The sequence below is a fragment of the Bemisia tabaci genome, chromosome 6 (genome assembly GCF_918797505.1).
Source record: "Bemisia tabaci chromosome 6, PGI_BMITA_v3".
In the NCBI taxonomy this organism is placed as follows: domain Eukaryota; kingdom Metazoa; phylum Arthropoda; class Insecta; order Hemiptera; family Aleyrodidae; genus Bemisia; species Bemisia tabaci.
In genome coordinates, this window is record NC_092798.1 from 2,814,957 (window position 1) to 2,842,877 (window position 27,921).

The window sequence follows — 27,921 nt, forward strand, 5'->3', positions numbered from 1 at the left end:
TTCCATTTTTCATATGGAAATGATTGCCTTTTTGGCAGTATGAGCATTTTTTTAAGTGTCTCTAGAGAGCAGAGTGAAGGGGGATTGGAGAGGGGAGCCATGCACCCTCGCACTAAAATTCTACGTGAAGAAAAGAAAGTTTCAAAAAATTTAAAAGGGATCAATTTTTATCTTCAATTCCAAAATCAGTCCCCCAAAGCAGAACTACAGTTCCCTATGGAAGGACCATAGAGTACAATGTACTGGAGTGCCGATGCAGTCAATCCATGAACGGGCCTTTCCGAGCCGCTTGTGCTCCGAAAAGTGTGAACCAAGTGTGGACCCAACGGCATTTATTATCATGGTGGCTTATGGAGAAATCAAGAACTGCTTGTGTTTTTTCGACATTTTTTAATTCAATCGATATTAATTTGTGCAAATTTTGCTATGAACAGGTAGTCAAAGCCATAGTGAATCCATTAATGTTTCATACTCTTGAATAATATTCACAAAGGGACGTAAATTGAGACTTAAACCAAGTGTGAACCGACCAGCATTTCTTATCACCGCGGCTTACCGGAAAAACAACGACTGCTTGTGTTTTTTCAACATTTTTTAATTCAATCGATATTAATTTGTGCAAATTTTCCTATAATTAGACAATCAAAGCCATAATGAATCCATTGATGTATGATACTCCTGGATGATTTTCGTTTGTTGCACCCAGAAGTCCACAGGTGCCTCGAGAAAGAACTCACTTAAAAACATTGCCATGGAAAACTGTTTAATCAAAGTTTGAACAATTTAATCAACAGAAAAGGGATAATTGACAATATTACATTTTTTTCATTTTTTTAGAGAAATAAGGAAGAGAGAAGTTCAGTGACTTGCTAGCTATTAATTATTACAGCATTCATCAGATGGCCATTGTGGCAGCATGAACATACCTATTTTTCATTCTAAGATTTTATATTCATTTGATTAAGAATATTAAGGCCTATTCATCAATAATCTACAATTCAGAAAATCTACCAGCGGCTATAGTTAGTTATAATTTGTTTCAAACCATTAGCTTCATTTGAAACACCTTCTATCTGATCAATGATGCCTCAATATAAAATCTTAATTTAAAATCAGAGCCAATAGTTCAACCTAGAGGTGCAGCCAAAAAATTTTGAACTTCATCCCAATCGTATTAAACAATTCCAACAAACTAATGTTGCCACAGCTTGAAAAAGCTCTACAAGGGTTGAAATGTGCTGATGGTTTAGATTAGTCTCATTTAGTTCTGAGTCATTCACCTTTCAATTACATCATTCTGTGTACCAGATAAAAGCCTAATAATTCATGAATTACATCAATTTACCGATTTAATCAACCTTTGACAAGGTGTAGTTGATCACAATTGAAATGACCTGTTTCGATGACAACAGCCTGTGGACTGTGAGATTGAGAGAAAAACTGTCACACTTGAAGATGCACTCAGCTAAAGATTTGTCAAAGTTCAGGTGATAGTAGCTTCTACTTCTCAGAAAATCTAAAACAAAAAGAAAGCACCATCATTTTGAGCTCATCAGGTGTTTTTTGTCCAATTGTACTTACCAGGGTGTCTACTAAAACAGGCTGGCCAAAAATCAGTACTTTTACAGTACTTTTTCAGTACATTCCCAAGAACTTCAGTACCTCTTCAGCGGGGAATTTCAGTACGATTTCGGTACATTCATTTGATAAAAAATTCTAAAGATTTCAAAAATTTGAATTTCTTGCTCAAACATTGACAAAATGACACAAAAATTCTGGACCTTCTTGCGGAATTTCAGCACTTTTTCAGTACTCCCGGATCGCTTTTAAAATATCAGTACTATTTCCGGACTTTCTGGAAATTCCAGATTTGTAGACACCCTGATTTATAGATTTACCACCTAAGCTGATTTTGTGATTCTTTGGCTGACAGCAGGTAAAATTTTGTAAAAAAGCCCACAGTCTTCAAATTTTTATATTATGAACCTAGTTTTTTTCTTCTTTTTTTTCATGAAATGGCTCTTTGAGAGTATGAAGAGTCTGTCAAAGGTTTGGCTTCATACATCATAATGCTTAAATTCGCACTTTTCCTGGTGGTCCATTGTCTGGTTGAAAGGTAGAAAGTTTTTTAGGGGTTGATTTATTTTCTCCTCCGGATCCTGGAAAAACGTGGAAGGAATTACTTTTCTGCACCGCTGACTCTCAACGATTTATGAGTCATTTGTTTCCCTGTTACAGGTTTCCGAGGCGATAAGATGAGATCCCTGCCATACTGGGATGGTCCTGGGCTGTCGTTTCCCGGATTGAATCCTGAGGCATGCTCTCATACTCAATGCCCAGTGTTGCCAAACATCAAGCAAAATTTTACACAGACCCTCAGTTTGGCTTCATATTTTCCTCCAGTAAGAGCAATACATTTTTATTAAAGGGCTCCTGATTTGATCAATTTGACAGAAAGTTAAAGGAATCGACTCTTGGATTTGGCACTAGGGATCTAGTCAAAGTCGTTCCTTGAGCGGCTCCTTCCCTAAAGGGAAAATTGTGAAGGGGGAATTGTGAATTGTGCTAAGAAAAAATGCTCGCTTGAAACGTCAGCCGTGGTCAACTTTCTCTTGGTAAAATACGAATTTATTGGGAAAGTTGTGAAGATTCTTCTTCCGGCTTTTTCAGACAATCTTGTTCGTAATTTACTTGATCTAAAATATCTAAAAATTTCAAGGAAAAATGTTCATAACTTTCCTTAGAAATACACATTTGCCGCGAGGAAATTTGGCAACATCAGAATGCTTAAACGGCGTTTTTCCTAGGACGGTAGCACTAAACAGGCGTAAAACTTTATGAGCCGGCATATTATACTTTAAAAAATTTTCCTCCCGAAGAACTTTAATAATATTGTCATGTCTCTGGCTTCGTTTTCGACTTTCTGGTTTTTTTTTTTTTTTTTTTTTTTTTTTTTTCTTCTTACAAAAATTGCAGCAGCTTTTTTTTAAAAAAAACCTCTATATCCTCCGGTATGTCATTATTCAATTTCGTATTTTTGTGGTCCAATGCGTCTTTCTCTATGCACGGCGAAGGCTTCAATTAAACAAGGATTTTTTCATCTAGAGGGAATAACGTACCTACCAAAAATAAAAATAAAATTGGCAAGCGCAACTACGAGCAAACCGGAAACCAGATTCAACAAATTGATCATCGCGGCTTTTGTTTAAAATTTGGTGATTTGGGTCGGTGTGTCAAAGACGCCCAGTCAAGTTCATTCAACGTTTGGATCTTAATTGACTTGTCGCTGATGTGAAACCAACCGGATTTTGTAAACTTAATTTTAAGACCGTCAACAAGTCTCAATGAATATTTTTCGTTCAATAACGGCGGCTAGTTTTCCGGCTTGTCTTGGATAGCTTAATACCTGAATTCGCCATCAAATGATCCAATGATCGTGAGCAAAATCTCGTTACAAATTTTGGTCAGCGGCAATGTCAAAGTAATCCATGAAATAAATCCGAGGAACATTGTCTTTATATAAAATAGCAATAATAAAAATATTATAATAATAGTGTGCCTTTATTCATATAATTACTCACAATACTTTTACATTTTCGTTTCTAGGGTACCCCATAGTACAGATTTATTGTCCAGGGGAGTTGATATTATATAGATGCATAAACAACTCTTGGATTTTGAAGAGAAACATATTGAAAAAAACTTGAAATAGGTACGCGAATTTGGCCTTCCTAATTTTTATTTTTTATTTTTATTTATTTATTTTTTACATGTAAAATTCCAACCAGCATTTTTAAAACATTTTCGTCATTGTATCTTTAGGCAACTTTTGATCAAGATTTTACATAAAGTTTTATAAAAGTTTAGTACTTTATGTTGCATATTTTGCAGTTTATTAAGTATTCAGCATGAATATGAGTACCTAATTTATAAAATAGAGCAATTTTTACGGTAATTTCTTTTTTAAAGGGCAATTTTTTTGAAGCTTAAATTTCATTTAAACACGTAAAGAATAACACAAACTGTCTGGGCCAGGGCCGGATTTACCTACTTGCCGCTCATGGGCCGCCCCCTTCTAATTCGTTTTGAAACGCTAATAAAAACCATCAAGTGAACGTGCCGGAGGGGGGGGGGTGCATAAGACACGTTTACCTACTCGTGTTGGATACATTTTTTTGCGAAAGCCCTGTCAACACTACTAGCAAAATGTCACGGAACTTGGCGCGAAAGTTAAGCTCCGTAAACCTATCTCTATGTGGACAAGGTCCTCCATTTATAGGAAATGAACCAAAATATTATGAAAGAACAAACATAAATGTGGTTTAATAATTTTAACTTCCGCCGCTGCGCCGCGCTGATCGCAATGTGATTGGCGCAATGCGTGAAGCATTCCTGCAGTCTTGTAGACGCCATACGTTTCATGCCAACCGCTCCTGACCGCATTGTGTTTGGCGCAATGGGTGAAGTATTCATGCAGTCTTGTAGGCGCTAATATGTGTTACATGCCGATCGCCGTGCCGAGGGCTTGTCTTTTTCATCTCAAGTCCTCGTCATCATTCCTCTATGCGTTGAGCTCCAGGCCAACTTGCGTACCTATTTAGTTCCTCTCTTCACTCTACTAATTGAAGATGCTATTTCTTGTATCACCGAAAAACGACAAAATTAGAAATTACTTTACTCTCAGGAAAGAGAGATTTCGTCCCCTTTTCTCATGGATCATTTTTTTCTGAATCCGATTTTTTTATACCTTCATTTGAAAAAATTGCAAAATTTGCCGCCATGGGCCGCGACCCATGTGGCCACCCCCTTAATCCGGCCTTGTTCTGGGAACTCACACGTACTAGAATTTTAACGGTTGTTTAGCGTATTTTTTTTCTTTTTTAATACTTCATCAAGCAACGCTGTACAATGGAATTGTAACTCGACCGTCGATAATTATTGTTATTAAAATTCTTAAAAATTTCACGGAAAAATGTACATAAATGTCAAGAAAGTTCGGCATTTTCCTGCAGTAATTTGGGAACTTTTGGATGTTAGCACGGCGTTTTCCCACAGAACGATGGAGTAGACGAGTAACGCTTCAGCCAGTGTCGAAGGTGCGGTGCGTGTGCAGTACACTATAATTGTTGTTTTTACAAGCTGCTTTTCCGTCAGAGCAAATGAAAACAATACTTGAAGAATGTTATTTATTTTTCCGGGCGCTTACACGCTTGGTCTTTCGGAAAACTTGCGGCCAGTCGATCGAAAACACTAGACACAGCGCGATTTCCTCCAAGGATTCTCTTCTGAGACAGACCTCGGTGTTTAAGTGTTTCCTTCCGGAACAATTTCCATGCTGGATTTTTAAGACTGGGCTGGACTCCAAATCACCTACTTTTGGTAAGTTCTGTGCTTAGTATTTTTTTACGAGGACACATCGAGAAAAAAACGTCGGTCTTGAACCATAAGCGCATAGTGTTCTACCGATCATAAAGGGTTTATTTAACCAACCCCTAATTGAAGGTGGAATAGCGTCTTGTGTCTTGTTCTTGTGTTTTGTTCAAATTTAGCTATGCCAGTCAATTCTGCTTCCTTTAAATATCCCGTCAGAAAACGCCACTTAGTAGATCATCCAAGATTTTGTGACCAAGACTGACTGGATATCTTTTTGGATGAAAACCCAGCAGGATCGTCTTGAAATTCGAAATTCGAAATTTTGACTTGAGATCATATTTAATCGTTTACAAAGGCGTGGTGTACTTGTGCTTTGCGATACATCGATTGATTCGCCATTTAAACCTATGGAAAAGGATCGATAAACATGATGTTCACAACGAACACCTCAAAAATCGATTCCTTACCACAGCTTCAAATGGGAAAATATCGATAATCGATCATTCACGTCTTGCTACTGATCGTTTACATTGAAACTATACGATAGCCATCGAACATCGATAAGTCGAACCGCAAGGATGACGTAGTCACTAAATCAGTCTTCTAAGAATATTCCCATTTGAATAGCATTGTTCTCATTTGCTCCCGAAACATTGCCGACAGTGACTTATATCTCACCCACTGGACGTCCAGCTGAGGTATTCCGTTTTTTCCCCCAAAAATTCATACGAAATCATTCATATTCAATCCGAATCCTTCAAATCGGAGGCAGGACTTATTGTTCTCGACTGAAAGTGAATTTCCGCGAATAAAATACGCCTTCTTGGCCAGTTTTTCACTATCGCCTTCTCTCGCTTTTCCCGAAGTCATCGCCCGATGCCAACAGAAGAGCAGGCGGTATGACCTCACATACTGCCGTGCTAAGGAAACGCGCCGTATGTCTTTCCAACGTGGCCAAACTTACCCCGATAGAATATTAATTTCTAAGAACATCTCTGAATATTTTTTCCTGTCGTTTTCAGATTATCTAGATTTCATGGCGAGTGATATTCTCTGAATATTACGACCGAAAATATTCTCGAGTTATCCGTAAAATTCACATTTGATCGGGCGAAATTTGGCGACGTCGGAGGGTCCTTACGGCGTTTTTCTCGAACGCGGCAGTATGTTTCGGTGCGCGTGCATGTGGGGACTCACTCCTCGCGGGCGATGAAATTGCTGCGTCAGTCCAAAACCGATGTCGATTTAATAAGAATAATGCGGGAGTGCGAATAATGCGGTGTTTCCGCGAAGCTAATTTGGTCTGGTGGCTTACTCGGGCCCCGAGTTCGGGTTGAGAATGAGGTTAGTGTCTCAGGAAGACTCCTCGTTGCCGGATGTTGCCGCAAGGTGGCCGTTCCGAGCTAGCCCGCTTAGTGCAGTTACATAGACAGCTATACAATTTGATGTTACCACAGCTTTCCGTGAAATTTTTAAAATTTTGAAATTTAGAATACTTCTTATGAAGATTTGAGTAATGTGATTACTTAGCAACTGTTTTTTTTCTTTTCTTTTTTCAGAGATGGAAAGTGAAATTTCATGTTTTGAAATTTCATGACATTTCACAAGAAATTATCGAACGTGTGAAATAACTTTAAAAAAATGTAAAGTTGTCAATTTTTTTTTTACTCGGATAATAATTAAACCCTCGGAAGTTTGGGGAGATTTAGAGAATGAACACCATCATTATGATATTTATGAAGTCATACATGACTTAGACTTCCATAGAAAAGGATAGCTAGGCTAGGAGAGAAAAAGGGTCAGATATACGTCAACTACTCGGGATCCACGATAATTCATCAAGCAACAAGCAATGCAGTCGACGAATCTCCGGATATAATATAATTATATAGCCGGGATAATATAACTATTCCAGCACAGCGGATGATTTTTGGCCTACCTTGAAAATTGAAGGAAAAATGGTACAGAATATTGCGCCACCTACATACCACCCAGCGGCTTACGTCGAGTTTGGAAATATTTTAATCATATAACGCCACTGAACGTTAAACTACATTTTTATTTTTGTAACTTTTCAAGTGCATTTAGATCAACCTTATTCTTTTTCTTCATTCTTCAAATCAGAGAAAAATTACAAAATTTTACAAAATTGTATCGTGACCCCCCGATAACGTCCGTTGGACATTTATCGGTACTTGGGTCAACCTATTCCGAATAGCGAATCAAAAACTTAATGAGATCATGAAAATGTTGATCAAAGATTACTGGGAAAAAATCTGATGCAGGTACTTTGGCTGTTGATGTATTGCATCTTCGGCTCTCATAACTTCAGCAGGGGTGTCATTTAAGGAAAGAACGACTAATATAGGGACCGAAAAACTTTCATTTTTTGGCTGAGTTATAACTGAAGATTCCACGAATTTGTACGATAATTTTTTATGTGAAAGTGCTTAACGAGCTGCGTTTGCCATATTTTTCATGATTTTTTTCTGATAAGGGAAATTGTAGAATAATAGAATTTGAAGCAAGATAATCTTCCGCCTTGGAACGTCATGAGGCTGCAGTTCCCAGTTAGACGCATGTATTTTAGCAGATCAGGTCATTTCCCTGGTAAAAATTGGCAGTAGAATCTGTGTTCCAAAATACCATAGACCTACAGCCGGCTGTAAGATTTCCAATAGCTTCTATAGCCGGCTACACAATTTCTTATAGCCTTTTACAGCCGATGGCGATTAAGCAACAGCCAGGCGATAAAGTGTATGCTGAACGTTACTAATTACGGATGCTAGGACTTAGTGAGTTTTTAGACCGATGCTCTCTTTTTGGGCCGTAGTATCTTGATTTATTTTGCGAGGAAAGCTCCGTACTTTTGATGGATGCCTTCATAGAGCGCCTTCAGTTTCGTATGATACTGTGCAATACCTCTGGTGTGAAATAGTTGCTTCAAGCGGCGTGACAGGCGGGTAGCCAGCGTGAAACACGCATTGGCGCCTACAAACCTAACAGGGATACTTCACGCGTTGCACAATGCGTGAAGTATCCCTGTTAGGTTTGTAGGCGCCAGTGCGTCGCCGCTCCGCTTTGTGTTAGGCTCTAATATTTAATCTGGCAGAGTCAGCGTTATTCAACTCATGATTTTGAAATGTTTGCACATCCTGTATGGATTATTCTTATTTTAATTGATGAAAAAAAAATATATTAAAGGAAAATATAATGTGTGTTTTGTAAATATTAAGGTGGTTCCGTATCAAACTTAATGATTTCCAAAGCACACAAATTTCTACACAATTTCTTATAGCCTTTTATAATTCGATAATATTGAAATAAATCGACGTCGATAAAATTGCGGCACATTACCCGATCAAATCGCAACTTATCGCAATCACTGCTACTTGGGTTTTGGGTCAGTGGCGTGGCGTGCTTTCCGATCAATCGATATTTCCGCATTTGAAACAGTGGTAAATAGTCGATTATCAAAGTGTGTGCTGCAAACACCCTGTCTATCAATACTTTTCTGTAGATTTAAATGGCCGATCAATCGATGTATCGCAAGCACGCCACGCCACTGTTTCGGGTCTACAAGGGACTCCTTGAATTCTGGAAAATCGATCCCGAGATGACTCAACGCTCTAAGACTGGAAATTCGTGGAGTTGTGGCAACGCTGTGTTCGGGATGGGTATGATCGAGTTATTCACACTTGCATCACTGATTGTAAATAATGGGCGGCGGCGTTATTGCCCGGTCCATTTTCGCCGTTCCTCTCCCTCCCTCACCCACCTCCCCGCCCCAAGTTCAATGATCCAGAATCACCAATAACCAGCAATTCTGATCGGTCCTCATCGCCAAGATATCGGAGGTATCTACCAGGAAGACCTCAACTCATGAATACCTCGCGCCTATCCTGTCTTCTTGTTGGGTGCAAAGTTTTCATAGCAGGTGTATATTTCATGCAGCGGCGTGGCGTGCGCTTTGCGATATATCGATTGATCTGCCGTTTAAACCGATGGAAAAGGATCGATAAACAGGGTGTTCGCGACGAACACCTTAAAAATCGGTTCTTTACCACAACTTAAGATGGGGAAATTTAGACAATCGATCATTCACGCCTCGCCGATAATGTCATGTAACCTTGCGGGCCGATTATTGGAATTGATAGACAAACCTATGGACAAAGATAACTTTTTGAAAACTTTCTGGGAAAATTTCTGAGTTTCCAGCTGTAAAGTTGGCTCGTTCCTCTTCGAAGAAACGAAAGAGAAGCAGAAATTTTGGAATACCGACGCACAATAGATCGAGTCATTGGGGGAGGTCGGACAAAATTAGGAAACTTTAAAAGCTCATAACTCTTTTATACAAAAATTTGAGATTTCAAAAGTAGTTCCATTAGTTTTCTCGTAAAATGTTCTACCAGAGGCACCTCTTAAAATTTAAAATATGATGAATTAAACATCCAAATTTGCAGTTTTAGCCAAAAATTTCAGGTCCGACTTCTCTCGATCCACTGAGCGCCGTTCGTCGTTTCCCCTACGAAAGAACGTAATTGAATTTCGATGTTTCCAACTTTCCTCTCAGAAACTGAAATTTCAACTGGAGGATCTCGGTCATTTCTGTCTAATAATGTCACTTATTCTTCTTCTGATCTCACGTTAAAATCAAGAAAGTTGTAGACAAAAGTTGAATTAGTATATTCTTATGACAAATCAAGTTGTTTGGGTCAGTTTTGTAAACTTGACATTGATTTGCATTCCTTCGTCCGGGAAAAGACGAATCAAGATACGTGGTTTCGCACTTTGCTATGGCCATCGAATGAAACTGTTCTAATCTTTAGAATTTTCCTCCTACATCTAGCTTCTATTCTATCTTGCTATGTGGATAGAAGAGGTTAAATGTTAAACGCATCGCAGTTTTGATAGTTCTTCATTATAAAATGCACCGCAAAAAAAGAAAAGAAAAAAATGCCGATTCAACATTTTAGATGTAAAAAAGTGTGCGACAACTCACAAAACGCTTAATTACCCGCTGCGCTACAGCAAATACATTAGCAATATCAAGATGTAAAACCAACCGCTGTGGTGGTTAATTCAGCGTTTTGTGAGTTGTCGCACACTTTTTACATCCACACTGAAAAAAAAAGTGAAGTTGATTTAACATTCTGGATGTAAAAAAGTGTGCGAGAACTTACAAAATGCTGAATTAACTTCCACAGCAGTAATTTTAGTAATGTCAAGATGTAAAACTAACTGTCGTAGCGGGTAATTTAGCTTTTTGTGAGTTCTCGCACACTTTTTTTACATACAGAATGTTGTATCAACTTCACTTTTATCTCGGTGCAGAATGTAAAATCAGCATCCTTTTTTTTCCGGTGTAGAATCCAATCTATTGACTACCGAATCCTCCGTGTCACTATCTGCTATAGATTCCTCTAAACTAACTTTTTGAAGATTCATCACTACCGAGAAGATTCGGCCGTGACATTGGCCGCAAGATGAGCGATTGAAGAATTTCATCACCGCACTCGAAATACCCATCCACATCGAGGCCGAAATTCTAAGCATAAACCACAAATCTACGTATGGATTCCATTTCAGTTAAGCGGTTCTTCCTTAGGACACGAGCACTCGCGCTGCAATTCGCGTACCTGAGTGGCTCGTCTGCTCCAAATCGACACTCTGCATACAGATGCTGCCAAGTTTCTATCGATAAAATATTCATTTCTGAAGTAAGTCACGGATATTTCCTCCCGAAATTTTCAGGTACTTTCGATTAAATAGCAAATACAACTACTTTATAATTTGGGTAAAACATTTTCGCACGTTTTCCTGAAAATTAGTTATTTTATCGAAGGAAATTTGGCAACGTTCGGATGTCCATAGGGCGTTCTACCTAAGCACGGTAGGACTGAGCCCGAGGCCCACCAGAAACGATACTCCGCTTCGATTTACCGAAAATATTTACTCTAAATCAAGGCTCCGCCAAGGTGCCCGAAAAGCACAAAAACACCTCATCTCAAACAGAAGTCCTATGCAGGTTCGAGGTTTTTGCCGCGCACTGCACAGTGGAACCGGAAGGAATTATTCGCATTCGAATTCTGGTGTGGAAGAAAGGGAACCAGCCTAGTTTCAGAAACGACGTATTTGGTTTACATTGCCAGAGATGGATAGGCGCTTTTGTTGATGCTCCCGAACATTACTGGCTGTAATTCTGTGTGAGCCATGGATGGTGGGAGAGAGCATCATTAGTATGGTTCACGGTGACGCGTGGATACGTGGCTTTGTTTCACGTGCGGGTAATTACTCTCGATTACTTTTCGTTTTTCGGAAACGAGCGTTCGATCGCAATAATCACGCGCTGAATTGGACGTATTTATGCTAAAAGGAACTATGTCTCGCGCAAATCTTGTGCACATAGTTCTTTTTAGCATAAACACGTCCAATTGAAAAATTATGTATACTTACAATGGTTCGCGTAATGACTGCTCGTGAGCTCGAGAGCTCGTTCTCAACTTCTTTTGACTTAAAAACAATCAAATCCGGGGTTGCCCCGCTGGAAACGGTTGGATTAGGAGCTAGACTTAAAGATCAAAAGAATATGAAGAATCTCTTCAAAGCCGAACCTAGTAAAAAAAAAGCTTTACTGATGGAAATTATATAATAAAACAACTGATTCGTACTGCCGTGCTAAGGAAAAACGCCGTATGAACATTCGGAAGTTCCCATATTTTCCCGGGTAAAACAAGTGTCTTATTCGTATTTTTCCTTGAAAAGTTTAGGTGTTTTAAATCAAATTGCGAACAAAATTGTCTTACAATTTTGAAAAATAATATTCAAAATTTTCCCGGTAAATTCGGCTTTTGTTACAGGTAACATGGCAATGTCTAAAGGCCCATACGGCGTTTTTCCGTAGCACGGCAGTATAGGAAAGAACGCTGAAAATACTCAAGGTACGAAAAATTGTGACCATTCGCAGGAAAAGGATAGCCTTTGTCCACAAGAACTCAAAATTCCGTATTGATACTTTATAATGAAGGAATATTGCACGCAGTTTTTTGGAACAAAAACCGTCGCATTGTCAGACTGCACTAGTTAAAGTGGTTTGAAGTTTACGTTTAAAAAAGTTGGGCTTTTGAGTGTGATGATTTTCAGGCTGTGAAATTGTTCATGATGAAAATTTGCGCCCACTGTTGGCTTGTAAAATGAACTAAACTGTTCACAATTCTTTTTTTTTGTTTTTTTTTGGATCAAGAAAATGTTCCATCAAATTATCAAAATCCAATTTTTCGACCCGACTCGTATAATTTTATTTACTCAAAACTTAACCTGCGTCCGTAGATTAAAGTTCCATAATCCTGGACGGTCACATTTACAGAAAAATTTTTGACTATGCCGCTGATAGTTGAAAAATCATCGAAACCAACCCATTTTTCCAGATGCAGCTATGACAAGAAATAATTCGTTTGATTGATTAGCTCGTAGTGATCAAGATGTCTAAGTAATGTTTTAGCCAAAAAATGCCACTTTTTCATGTCTCACAATACACGTGGTGTAGACACGCAAACGTATAGAGTGTAACCCAGTTTTTCGGCCTCTCCACAACGTGGTTACTCTTGCGAATTGAATTTTCACCCATCGGCGAGCTATAAAATCGCAAACAGAGCGAATATGACTGCGATGACGTCACGACCGGAAACTGACTTTGCACTTGTCCGCGCGCATCTTCATGGATCAAGCGTTCACTTTTATTTGCCCGCGTATTTCGTCCAGCACCCGAAGAATGCCGGAATGTGCAAAATATTCGGCCTCTGACCAATGGAAGAGTCTACTACGAGTCGTGGCAAGAATTTTTGGAGTTGGCACGCATGTCCTATATTTGCAAGCACTTATTGGCTGTTGTGCAATGGTCTAAGAGGACCGTTGCATTTGGTTATTGTTCCTACTGGGTCAGTTGGATCACGGCCGTTGTTAAGCAGACTAGAAAAAAAAAGCTGTATTTAGGCCGAGTAAAATTTGAAAATTAGCAATGGATTCTCGTAAAGTAAGTGTTGCTTGCCTCATGTCATGCCATTACTTTATTTTTGTTGACGGGGTCTATATTTTCGGCTGTCTTTTCGGCATCTATACTTATACTGCTACAATGCTGGAAACGCAGTGAATCTCCGTTCCACTTCATAAAATCAGGGACTGAATCCTTCTAACGGCATTAACGTGACCACTGGGCTGAAAGAGCGGATAAATACAATGAACGAATGAAAAAAAGAACAGTAATATCCAAAAAGTATTGCGCATTTTAATTGATCTAAAATGACTGACTTCGTCAATTTTTGAGCGATTTTAATTTTCACGCGATTGCATCAAAACGAAATAGGGAGTTTTTCCTCCATTATTACGATCACCATCCAATTGTTGCGATTATTTTTTCAATCCATCGTGATTTTACTTTTGATGATTTAGCGTGTTCAATCGGAACTGAGGGGCTAATGAAGCTCTATATTTTTAGCGATTGGTGCAGAAATTTTTGGTTAATTTTTCACTCCGACTTTGAATTCGGCATGTTTTTCACTAAAAATCAAAACGTGGAACACCCTGTTTATCGATACTTCTCTATAGGTTTAAATGACAGATCCATCGATATATCGCAAAGCACGCGCCACGCCACTGAATTTTCTGTACGTCCTTGAGAATTCTTAAAAACATCTTCGGAGGTCCTCGAAAAGTCTTGATTCACCTCGATTTTGCTGTCTAGGTAGAGCTCCTTAAAGTTTGAATTTAATCACAGCTGCCTTGAAACAAGTGGTAAAACAAATGCAAAACTCAAGATTATCATGAGAAATTTACCAAATTTTCGATATAGAATATAGAATTTTTTGTGCGGCGAAAAAAACGCTCTTGTTCTTCAACCCTGTTTGTACTTTGGGTCCACTTATTTGCTAAGTTTGCAAATTACTGAAGGTAGGTAATCTAAACGTAAACGAAACTCTCGGGTGTCAATCATTTGTAAACCACTACCAGGAAACGGAGGTCGATGGAGTTATTTGCAAAATCTTTGTCAAGTTATTGAAAATTCCGTATTTTCCAGTAGTCATACAGAAAGAAGTACTTCTTGGCGTATAGAAATGAAAAATCAAGCCATGAGCGTACCTGCGATTGCGGCGATGAAAATCTCCGTTATATGTGAATGTTTAATGTATATAAAAAATTATCTGGAGGGTTTTTTTTAAAAGTTTCTGTGATTTTCCTCGTTCACTTAAAAATTTTAAAGAAAAATTATGAGGATGTATTTTAAGATAACTTTAACAACCAGAAACTACAATTTCTGGTTCAGTTTAGAAACACCGCATGTAACATTAGTTTTGAAAAGTTGTTGAGCCGCATGTTGCATCTTATAATTATGAATGAGAAAAACGTGTGCCAAAGATGCATAAGTTTCACAATTATTTTATTTTTGAAGTGATAATGCATTTCAGGACTCAGTCCCATCATCAGAGCTGCAAGATCATTGCCAAGGTACAATCAGTTACATGTTAAAAAAAATATAATAGACTTACAAAACAAGAGACAAACTGGATGTACAGTAAAACACGATATTAATGAAAATTGCAGCATAAAATTGTAAAAATTATGCATCTTTGGCACACGTTATTCTTATTCAACATTAGTTTTCCTTCTTACATGAGTTTTTTTACCGAAGAGACTCATAAGCGCATTCTGGGATGAGCCTCGAGAGTTATTAGAGCATATGCTAACCGTGGCTCATGCAGAAATAAACTTACGGCTGTCCTCCGTAGTAAGATGGAAAATATGAGGATTTTGGGGCCTGGTTGCTGTTGCTCCTGATCATACTGACAACCAGCTTGGCGCAGTGCTCCGGAGTCCGGCCGCATCTCGCGATCAGTCGCCCAACGCTACTCGGCGCGCTTACGTCCGACTCCGAATTTCTGATTTTTTTTTTTGGCCCATCCGTCGTTCCATCCACTCAAATCGCGCGCGGTTACTCATCTCTTTGTGGACCTCCTCCTGTGTATTTTCATCTGTGCATCGGTCTGTTCAGTGTCCCTGGCTCTCAGAAAGTGGATTCCATCCATGTGCTCTGCGAAAGTTTTGGATAAAAGTTGACGACAGGTATTGAAATTTTTCCACCGCTAGACTCAAATGACATTTACTGGAATGGAAAATTTGCATGCACATTTTTAATTTCTTCATCTGAAAGTGCTAAAAAAGCTGATTCCACAGTATTTTTTAGAATTTTTTTCTGATATGGGAAATAGTATAAAAGTAGATTCAAAAGTGAGAAAATGCACCGCTTAGTGACGTCAACTGGCGGCATTTCCCATTTAAACACATGTATTTTAGCAGATTAGATCATTTTGTCATATCTCCTCTAATAATTGTTCAATTTATGAACCAAGGGTATCCTCGTGCTCAGTTTACTCAGTAGTTTCCACTTAAACACGAAATTCATCAAATTTCAGACACCTGCAAATTCTCTATTGGTCTAACTGTGTTATGTGTTACCTAGTTTCTTCTCAGTTTCAATTGTTCTAGGAGAAGACTGAAAAGGAACTTTTTTCACTGAAACTTCGTGACTTTCGACTGGCGCATGTACGTCCAATTTCCTAAAGCAGAAAAAAATGTGGAAAAATCGTGAAAAATGTAGTGAAGTAGATACAAAAGAAAATACAGTCCATTTTTTACAAAGAAAATGCGCAAATATACAGTTGTTTCTACTTTTTTACGGACGAACTTGTTACGAATTCTTGAGCTTCAGTAATTTTCTTACTTACGGCCGCTAAGCTCATAAAAATGATCAGTTTTAAATTTGTTTACGGTTTATTTTACAATCTATGCAGAGTCTCAGCATCCCATGATATTGAATTTGGAAGTCCCTTTGACCAAGGAAATTAGACCAGTAACTTATTTATTTGAACGCATCAATAAATTTACCTTCAAATAGATAATTTTCATATTTTTCCGGCCTTCCTTTCATGTCTCCTCGATAAACTCTTAAAAAACCATCGCGCTTGCTGAACCTATCAATGATTTGTCATTGTCATATATACTTACTAATATGTCTTTCATATATAGTTACTAAGGCGGGGTCTTAACTTAATTTTGCTTCTCTCTAAGATCCATGGTATGGCTAGGAAAATAATTTGAGAAGAAATTCAATACAGTAGACAAATGGATGGTGGTGCTGGGTCTAGAGTTCATAGCATTTTTTTCCTTATCGAACCAGTCGTTAAGCACATTTTATTTAAGAATTGAGTATGAAGATTAACTACCTGACTTTCCATGCAGTGGGCACCAGTGACGCATGAAAACCGTAGCTCTGTTTTGCCGCCTTCCTCACACTAACGACGACCATTTAAAAACATAGTGCGTTTTTTCACGGTCTTAGGTTTGGAAACGCAGTTCCCTAAACCAATTTTTGCGTAAAAAGCATAAACCATTAAATGCTTCGTGCTTAAATTATCACCTAAAGTTGTAATTGCAGAAGCAAGCTTTGAAAGTACCTGTGTCTGAGGTTGCCTTTAAACGATCAAAGTAAGATCTTTGAATCGGAACTCGAGTCTCTAGTACATTAAAAATCAAGTGCATAGTGCATATTTTTAAATAAATATTGACCCAGATGATAAAATTAATTTAATTTCCGGCAAGATGGACGCCGTTTTCTCGATGAATCGAACTATCCGCTTTTCTATTTTCTTTCGAATTTCGTTGATTCGTTCATCCTTAACTCTGCTTGGTTTGCAAATCCACCGATAGTAGCAATCCTGGAAAGTTTGCCACCCCCTCCCCCATTTGAATTCATTACGCATTCATCCCCCGAGTTTCAGAAAAAAATTTGAAAGAGGAAAAAAATTGAAGATGAAGCATTTTACAGTAGGTAGAAGAACTTGAATCGTGAGTAGGTCTACTTCAGCAGCGACAAATTGGACTACATTTTGCAATTTGGAACTATAAATTCTATCCCGGTTTAAAAACGACGTATGTGCCATTAGTCTCCTTATGCACATACGTGTTTTTCCGGAAGAGCCAGAATTTATAGTTCCAAATTGCAAAATGCAGTCCAATTGCAATTCGGTTTATATTTGTGCGTTGTTCAGTGGGCAATTTCGAGCATGAGAGGACCTGTTACACGGTTTACGGTCCGCGGCCCGGTTTGGACTAAGGCCTCTCTTTGCTGAGTTTGAGTCCGGTGATAGTGCGGTAGGTGGTTTTTATTTGTCAATCATTTGCCTGGATTACCGCTCTTTTATTTTCAGCGCTGACGGTGCCAGCGGGAGCGAGGTAATTAATTCGCACTCAACAACCAATTCACGCTGAGATAAAGCCCATGAGCTCACGTTCGCTCAGCTCGGAATCATTCATTTTCGTGGGTATTCATTTTTGGACGTATTCACGCTAAAACGGACCATGTGCAAATGTGTTCGGTAATCAAAATTCACTACAGTGGAATCTCGATTATTCGCGATAATTGGGACCGGAGGTACCGCGCGCGGATAATCAGAAATCGCGGATAATCCGAATCAACGCAAGACGGCCGGAAAAAGTAATCTGAAAGACTGTATTTTAAAGGAATCAGCAGAGACACTTACCATGCAATAGAAAAGAATATAATTATTAACTAAGAATCAATAAACGTTACCTCGTTAAACAAATTAAACTTTATTTCTTGAAGAATTTCTTGATGGAAGATTGAGTCATGGTCCCGTTTCTCCGTTCGGTCCCTGTCGCTTTCAAAAGAAATAGAAAAAGTAAAAAAAAGTCCGCTCCACAGACCGCGGATAATTCGGATCGCGGATAACCGAGGCGCGGATAATCGAGACTCTACTACATTTGCGTAGGATTTGCACCCTATACAGTTTTTACTATCTCGCTCCTCTCATGGGTAGAGGAAGTATTGGGGGGTTTGGATTCGATCGACCAATTTGGGAATCAATTAACAAACCCGTGGATCGATCGATAAACCTGTAAATAGATCGACAAACTCGTGAATCGATCGAGTCATGCTGATCGGTTTACGTTTTTATTTTTCGATCGATTCATGTCAATCGAATCGACACCGGGTTTTTGATAGTTTGTCGATCGGCTTACGTCAATCGATCCATGTCGATTGAATCCACACCCTCTGGAAGTATTGAAAAAAAAAAATTGAAATTCCGTAATTTCTAGACTTATTAAGGTGCCCGAGTCAAATAACCTTGACATTGAAAAAAAAAAAAAATACTCTTGATTCAATTGGACTTTTGCGTGAATCAAAAGGAAATCCGCTTGAATTAGGAGGCTTGGCTCTCGATCTAAGCAAAAATCCGTTTGGATCAAGATTTTTTTTTTCTTTTCGATTTTTTCAAGAGTCTGGACTCTAGATCCAACCGACTTTTTTTTCCAATGATAGACCGAGGAAAATCATCGAAATAATTCCACCCAGCTTCGAAACGCGTAATTAGGTTAGTCGTTCGTGTTGGCCTAAATATCCCAGAACAAATATGTCACCTATTCAGACAACATTACACAATCATTTCTTTTTCTTTTTCTTTCGAATTCGAAATCTTGTCAAAACTGACCACTTCCGATCCTTCGAGGACACTTAACAACCAGTGGTGAGGCGTGAATGATCGCTTATCGATTTATGTCTATTTGAAGCTATGGTAAAGAATCGATTATTTAGGTGTTCGTTGCGAACACCTTGTCTATCGACCCTTTTTCATAGGTTTAAATGGCAGATCAATCGATTTATCGCAAAGCACACCACGCCACTGCTTAAGAACATTGCCCGGGGATCTTAACCCGCACAGCCCAAACAAAGCCGAAGTTCAATACGGTGAATTAATAAGCGCATGCGTTCGGGTGAGTCCGCCGCGCTTGTGAGTAAAAACAACGTATCCACGCGGAACTTTGCGTTGAAGATGAGTAGTTTTGTAGAAGTAAGGTCAAACAGCCGGCGCGGCGCGGCGCGCGAACGGAAGAAAGTGAGAGTATTAAATCGAGACAGAATTTCGTAATTGGTAATTAGTAGTGCGTCAATACCTCGCAAACGAGCGAAAAGACGCATAACAGGTAGAGATGAACCTTGTCGTGTGTATAACTTTACACTCTTCGGGGCTCAAAGAGGCACTGATTAACGTCCTATTCCACGTCAGGAGTGATGAAATATAGAGCTACTAAGCTCATTGGAGCAAAAATAGAGGTTTTTTTTGCACATTTCAGTGAGCCGAAATAAGTCGATTTTTGTAGGTACTTTTTATATAATTTGGCGCCGTATGGGTTTTCTGATAGTGAGGTAGCTTACATGATACATGACTGCCGTCGTAAGGGAAAACGACGTGTAAACACAGAGACGCCGTCAACTTTTTACTGCTAAAAACCAAATTTTGTTGATAATAATTTAAGGCTCTATTTTCATTTAAAACTTTTCTCTGAATCTCATTTACTAATAAACCATGTCAGAAAAATATTCTGTAATTTTTTTTTCTAAAAAAAAATTCATCACCAAAAAAAGGCAACGTCCAAATGTTCCCGCAGTTTTCTCTTAGCTTAGGAAATGATTCGTTGCATATTCAAACATTTTGAATGGGATATAAGATCAAAAATATCGGAGGAGGGGATCAGTTGGACGTATTTATGCTAAAAGGAACTATGTTACACGCAAACCATGTGCACATAGTTCCTTCTAGCATAAAAACGTCTAATTGTAAAAAAAAATCTTGAAAATTTAAAAATTATCCAGAGCAAATATCGTTCACTCTTGGCATCAAGGGCAATGATATCAATTAAACGTGATGAGACTACAATCTCAGGTGAGTGAGTCTGAATATTTGCATGAAGATATCAGCTCTACCTTGTTAAGGAAAAACACCGTATGTTCATTTGAATGTTACCAAATTTCCTCCGAGAAAATATGTGTTATTGAACAAAGTTATGAACATTTCTCCTTGAAGCATTCAGAGTCTCTGGACTAAACTGTGGATGAAGTTTTCTTAAAGGAGAATTCAAGATAAAAATAACAATTTTTTGTTAAATAAACTATGATTTATTGAATAAATTTAGCAATGGCAGAATACTCATACGACGTTTATATTTACAGCTGCTAAATGACCTCAACAAGAGCAACGGTCCCCGTATACGTGCTCGATTTAATCAAGCAGTGGCGTGGCGTGCTTTGCGATATATCGATTGATCGGTCATTTAAACCTATGGAGAAGTATCGATAAATAGGGTGTTCGCAGCGGACACCTTAATAATCGATTATTTACCACACCTTCAAATGGGGAAATATCGATGGATCGCAAAGCATGCCACGCCACTGGAATTTATGCGACCCTGGATTCCTTATTTTTCCTACCTTATCAGATTCACATATTACAAAAAATTTCAAAAAATTTCAAAAAAAAAAAAAAAAAAAAAAAAAAAAAAAAAAAAAAAAAAAAAAAAAAAAAAAAAATACACATCGATGATGATAGTCGGAAACTTTTATCTCGTTGTGTGTAGTGTTGTAGAGTTTTTGTCGTACATTTTATTTTTTGAGGAATACTGACGAACATTATTTTTTTGAAATTTTAACTGATTTCCCTCACCCTGTACAACACTTTTGATGAATAATAACGCTCTTTGGTTCTTCCCCAAAAAAATAAAACAACAGCGAATATTTCCACGCTGAATTCGTCGTAAGCTGGCCAAACGCGCGCCTGAGCCGTGATCGGTCATAGGAAAAACGGAAATATTTATATTGACTCGAAATCCAATCCAAATTTTTCACATCATTTGGGTCGTAAATGCCGATTCCAAACGATCATAAAATGAGCTTCACATATCAGAAAGATTGGCAACTGGCAATGCAAAGAGATTTTGCGACTTACTGAAATCCATTGCAATTAACGCCTATAGGAGGAGCCCCTTCAAAGGTAGATACATGCAACATACACCACACAACACTTCATTGCAGTAAAAATCTTGATTGTCGCGCGAATCGTGCGTTTTACGTGAAATTCTAGTTCAGAGACAAATATCACAATGCTTAAACTCGTGCTTCGCCCACTAGTTCAATTTGCCGTTTAATCGCGATTTATTGTGACCTGTAGGTGCAATTTGGGGGCATTTATTTTTGTCACGGACATTAAATTTTGATACTTTAAAGTGTCGTACGGGGCTAATTATCGGGAGTGAAAACTTTAGAAAAATCCTTAAACCTTTGCAAGAGGAGTTCTCTTCCTCAAAGCCCTGGTAAAAATTGGCAGTAGAATCTGTGTTTTAAAATACCATAGACCTACAGCCGGTTGTAAGATTTCCAATAGCTTCTATAGCCGGCTACACAATTTCTTATAGCCTTTTATAGCTGATGGCGACTAAGCAACAGCCAGGCGATAAAGTGTATGCTAAACGTTACTAATTACGTTACTAGGACTTAGTGAGTTTTCGGAATACTGCTCCCTTTTTAGGTCGTAGTATCGTGATTTATTTTGCGAGGAAAGCTCCGTACTTTTGATGGACGCCTGCCATTACAAATATATTAGAGCGCCTTCAGTTTCGTATGCTACTGTGCAATACCTCTGGTGTGAAATAGTTGCTTCAGACGCCGTGACACGCTGCGGCGCGGCGCGGCGGGTGGGCAGAGAGCACGAAACGCGCATTGGCGCCTACAAACCTAACAGGGATACTTCACGCGTTGCGCAATGCGTGAAGTATCCCTGTTAGGTTTGTAGGCGCCAGTGCGTCGCCGCTCCGCTTTGTGTTAGGCTCTAATATTTAAACTCGCGGAGTCAGCGTTTTTTCAATTTTGAAATGTTTGCACATCCTATATGGATTATTCTCATTTTAATTGATGTAAAAAAATATGTATTTAAGGAAAATATAATGTGTGTTTTGTAAATATTAAGGTGGTTCCGTATTAAACTTAATGATTTCCAAAGCACACGAATTTCTACACAATTGATTATAGCCTTTTATAATCGATGGCGAAAAAGCAACAGCCAGGCGATAAAGTGTAAAGCCCGGCGATAGGAACTATATCCCGGCTGCATAATTTTTTATCGCTTCGTATAGCCCGGCGGTATGATTTTCTTCAAATTCTACAGCCAGCTACATGATTTTCTGTAGCCTTCTTTAGCCGGCTATTAGAATTCCTATGGTATTTTGGAACGCAGCTCTTATCGCCAATTTTTACCAGGGATTTTCGTTACAAGAATGGAAAGAGACACATCGGAAAATAGAGCGTCACGGACATTACAAAGAACTATATTTGTAAAGTCCGTAACGATCTTTTTTAAGCAAATCTACTTCTGAGGTTTGATTCTTTTAATGAGACTGAGAGAATCTCAGGGCTTAAAGATTTTTTTTTTACTTTTTTATTCCACATAATTAGCTCTTTAAGACATTTCCAAGTGTCAAAATGGAATGTCCGCGACAAAGAAAAATGCCCAGGTACTGTTTTCAGGAGGATGCGCCTTAAGTGAGGAGGTGCCTTATGATGTATTCAGCTTATTTATTCATCAGGCCACATGGAAATGGAATTTAGGACTGAGACCATTTTACTATTTTGCAGATTTCATGTACGATCTTTGCAAATTCTGTCCCTCTCTTGACCTCTTTCTACGAGATGACAAGACTCACAATCAGTAATATTGCCGTGCTAGATAAAAACGCCGTATGAGCATTCAAATGTTGCCAAATGTCCTCTCAGAAAATATTTATTTTGAAGAAAAGTAATGAATATTCGTACTTGAAATTTTCGGACCATTCAGATCAAATCGCGAACGAAATTCTGTATGAAATCGGAATAAAATATGTATATAAATGCCCCCCAAAATGCGTGATTTGTCAAAGGAACTTTGACAACGCCTGAAGGCTCATACGGCGTTTTTCCTTAGCATGGCAGAATAATGACCATACTTACTACTGTCGGCACGCTTGTCAGATTGAGTATTTTAACTATACGCTTGGTACTTTCGTTACGGGTGGATTTTTGGAAAAATCAGCAACAATGCTACTTTAAAGAAATAAAAAGGAGTGGGCCGAACAGTTACGTCAGACAATGTCATCGCGCTTATCTCTGCGGTTTGCTTTAAAACACGCGCCATCTCAGCGTTCGCGGTTGCGGTGCACCAGATGACAACCGCTGACGACACTGTTTCAGCTCACCGTAAAAACGCAGTTTGAGCATCTGGATGGTGCCAAATTTATTCGAATAAACCACGGAGACACGGGGAAACTATACTTGTAGATATTCTTCACACGAATTTTTTGAAGAATTTTGATCGCATCTCAACCTAAAGTTGCGTAAATTTTCAATGAAAAATACTTGTGATTTCTCTTAGTGATAAATATTTTATTGGAGGAACTTTGGCAACGTTTTGATGAATGAACATTTTTTTGACCGTCCGCGCAGAGAGGTTAAATTTCCAGTGCAGATATTCTTGTCGATTTGAGAAGAAAAATCGGATTTTTATGTTTTGAGCTCTCTTCAGAGTCCAGAAAAAAAATTTAAAATTTTAATTCCATTCCTTACCGGAAGAGGATGTCATTTGCAGCACAATACAATTACATCCTCTTATCATATCGGATATCGTTATATATTGTATTTTTCCAAAACTCCGGTTTTTTACCTGAGACTTCAAACCGCCATAGCTCCAATTTTTGTTTAAAAGTTTTGGGAAACACTAATTTTCTATGGTCTGGTATCAGTAGCTCAATTTTGAATTTTTGGGCTGATAGGTACCCTTAATCTGCGAACGGCCACATTTCTTAATAAATTCGGTCGCCATTGGAATACTTCTGGTCAAATTTTTCGGATAAACTGTAATTTTCTTCAATACATTTTCCAGAGAATTCCATTTGCAATTAATCCTAGTGTGCATAAATATTTCTAGTAAAACTTTTTGAAATTATTTTCGAAAATAAATATTTTAACGAGAAAATCTGGCAACATTTGAATGTTCAGATCGAGTGTTCTGACTTGACACAGCATCGCGTGTATTGAGTTTTCGTTCGATTTAGAGCTGAAAGCTCCCAGCAAGACCCCAATAATATGCTGTATATATTCTTTTTGTACGATTGAATATTTACCGTTCTTTATTGCCCGTATTAATACGCATCTGACATAAACCGTCATGTGAACTTTTATTTTTGAAGCGTAAAGAATGGCCCGAGGAAAATTTTGTGGATTTTTTATCTGATTCAGATTCGATGTTTGGTTTTTCCAGATGAAATTTATCTCTGCGACCAACACATCAGCAATTCAAAGGAAATATTTTAAAGATGTGTGCTTCATATGGGGCGAAAATAATCCGCCAGGATTTTTACTTAGATACATACCTACACGCTTCAAAGCAGGAAATTTCCTCCAAATCTCTCGAGTTCATTCATAAACATTTTACGCACTCCTTTGCTTCTTGTAGTCAAAACAAAATTTTGTCGAATTTTAAGTACGCATATTTTAAAAGGTCACAACGTGTGCATGCATTTATTCCAATCAAGTGTACTTAATTCGTATCAGCTATCAGCACTCTAGCCGGCGTTGGGAAAACAGATTTATTTTAGCACTTTTGCACCCTCAGAATAAGTTCATACGTATGAAGTCGGTTATAGTGAGCAGTATACAGTGCATTATTACTAATTCAGTTTTCCGTGTACCATAGAATCAGAAAGTATCCGTGACGATTCTTGTAAAGTTGGTAACACTATTTTTCCTCCATTTAAATAAATGCAAAACAATCGATTCCTCACTTAAAATCAATATTTTCAATGGATTTAAATGGAGTTAAAACAGCGTTGCAGTGGTGTGGCGTGCTTTGCGATATATCGATTGTTATAACATTTAAACCTAAGGAAAAGGATCGATTTACGGGGTGATCGCAGCGAACACTTTAATAATCGATTCTTTACCATAGGTTTAATTACTAAATAGGTTCTAAACAGGTACTAAATAGGTTAACTAATTAGGTTCTCAGCTTAACAATCAATATATCGCAATTCACGCCACGCCACTGCAACATTGCTAACTTTAAAGTAACGCCACTGGAAAATATGCTTTCTCATGTTAGTACTATGGATTATTTCGTAATTTCTTTAAAACATCCCCTATAATCAACCCTAATCATACTCTCTAGTATGAAACCATACGAGTAACGCATGGCTCCTGAACTGCTGTGCTAAGGAAGAACGCCGTACGAACATTCAAGAGTTCTCAAATTTTCTTCGATAAAATGTTCATTTTTGATGCAAGCTATAATTCTTTTCCTTGAAATTTTCAGAAACTTTAGGTGCAATTGCGAACAAAATTATATTAAAAAGTAGGGAGAAAATTATTCATATGTTTACCAGGAAATTCGTGTTTTATCAAAGGATATTTGGCAACGCCTGAGGGTTCATACGGCTTTTTTCCTTAGCACCGCAGTGAGGCACGAAGCGCCTCGGATGTTGGACCGCAGAGCGGTTCTGCCGTGCTAAGGAAGAACGCCGTATGAGCATTCGAGAGTTACCACATTTCCCTAGATAAACATGTATTTTTGACAACATTCATGCACATTTTTCTTCGAAATGTTCAGATAGTTTAGATTGAATTGCCTACAAAATTGTCTAAAATTTTTGGAGAAAAATATTCAAACTTTTCCTAGTAAATTCAGTTTATATCGAAGGAAACTTGGCAACGTCTGAAGGCTTATACGGCGTTTTTCCTTAGCACGGCAGGGTTAGGGAGCGTATCCCTGTATCTGGTTTTGCAAGCTAAACAAACCTTTGAAATTTTTTTTAAAAAAATAAATAAGAAGCAACGGAAGAATATTCTGTCTGCGGATTTATCATAAAATCAGCAACTATACCACAGATGTATTTCTATTTGTTAACACATCCATTGACCATCAGCTAATTTAGTACATATTTGAGATCTTTGACCAATAGCATCAATACAATATAATTCAGGCACTCGCAATTTAAGAGGCATCAAAAGCCTAAAGCACCCGAGTGTCAAGGCTCTGTACGCAAAGCGCCTGGATGAAAAGTTAGGAGATGCATGCGATGGCAGTACGGAAGAGCGGTATGAATTCATTAAGAATTGCGTTCACTCGGCGGCAGCGGAGGCCCTGGGGGTTTCTGATCAAAAAAATGATAACAGAAAACCGTACTGGTGGGATGCGGAGGTAGAGGAGGAAATAAATGTGAAAAGGAATAGGTATCATCAGTTTCTCTCTTCCCAAAAGTTGGATGATAAAATCATGTACAGACAGGCTCAAGCAAGAGTCCGTCGGGTAATCACTCGGAAGAAAAATGAGGCTTGGGAAGAAAGCTGCATGAAGATAAATACCTACCTTGGAGGCCGGAAAAGTACGGAAGGCTGGAAAGTGATCAAAGGGTTGCGACGGAATAAAATGCGCGACATCATATCTCCGATACCAATTGACAAGATGGAGGACTATTTTAAAGATTTATTAACGGAGAGGCGACCCGAGTTTCAAGGCGGAGTCATAAGCACTAAAGAAGATTCCAACGTGGAGATCCAGCTCCAAGATGTAGTGAAGGCTGTGAGGGAGTTGAAAACTCGCAGAGCTCCTGGACCTGGGGGTATACCGGCGGAGTTGATAAAATGTGGTACCGGTAAACTATTTGAACATCTGAGGAAACTTATGCAAGACTGTTTGCATGGTTCCGAAATACCAAAGGATTGGAAGGAATCTTGGATTACTCCCAGTCATAAGAAAGGTAGTAAGCAAGATTGCGACAACTACAGAGGTATATCGGTCACAGGAACCTTGAGCAAGGTCTACGGTAAAATTCTCAAGGCAAAGGTCGAAGAGGTTTGGAGCGGCCAGGAAGCCGAAGAACAGGCTGGTTTTAGAGCCGGTAGGTCTACCGTCGACCATTTGTTCACCATTACCCAGGTCATCGAGAAGAAAAGGGCGGTCAGCCAGGAGCTGCACTTGGTGTTTGTGGATCTTCAGAAAGCTTATGACAGCGTGCCGTTAGTGAAGCTTTGGGAAGCCTTGGAAAAAAGGGGTTTTAGCAAAGGACTTGTGGGGGCAATTAAATCATTTTATAACGGGACGATAGCAAAAATTAAATGTCGTGGAGAGTTGTCCGGAGGTTTTTTCGTCACAAAAGGGCTAAAACAAGGCTGTTGTTTGTCACCAACACTATTTAAGGTATACCTAGAGCACGTTTTAGAGGAATGGAAAAAGAAGGTTGCAGGAATGGGCGTTCCACTCCTTGATGGGCAGACCCTTTATACTCTATGCTTTGCCGATGACCAGATCGTTGTAGCTCAAGATGAGGAAGATGCAGATTACATGACGCGGAAGTTGGTCGAAGAATATCGGAAATGGGGCATGGACGTTAGTGTGTCCAAGACAGAGAAGCTGGTCGTGGGAGCAGCGCATCAACGGCAAAGCATAGAGCTTGAGGATGGACGGCGCATCGAAGAGTGTGACGAGTATAAGTATCTCGGTGTTTGGCTCGATCAGGATGGAAGGATGGATAGAGCAATTAAGGACAGGATCATCCAGGGCAGGAGAGCCATCGCGATGCTGAACGGGGTGCTCTGGGATCAGAGCATCTCAAAGGCAA

At 38.7% G+C, this 27,921-nt stretch overlaps 1 protein-coding gene and 1 long non-coding RNA gene across 3 annotated transcripts in view; one reads left to right on the top strand and one right to left on the bottom strand.

Annotated features, from left to right (window-relative positions):
* Window positions 1–8: 8 nt before the first annotated feature.
* The window catches only part of LOC109032639 (uncharacterized), a 61,210-nt gene continuing 33,297 nt past the window's right edge, over window positions 9–27,921 (bottom strand). The window contains exon 3 of the long non-coding RNA XR_011900028.1: window positions 9–1,516. This is a non-coding gene — a long non-coding RNA (uncharacterized lncRNA). The remainder of the gene's footprint in view (window positions 1,517–27,921) is intronic.
* LOC109032645 (very long chain fatty acid elongase 4) overlaps window positions 5,210–27,921 on the top strand; it is a 37,295-nt gene continuing 14,583 nt past the window's right edge. The window contains exon 1 of one of the 2 annotated variants that reach the window (XM_072301167.1): window positions 5,210–5,379. The gene's annotated coding sequence lies outside the window, so the exon portion shown is untranslated. Of the gene's footprint in view, window positions 5,380–15,247; window positions 15,490–27,921 lie in introns of those variants that run through there. The other variant, XM_072301168.1, reaches the window with a different exon arrangement.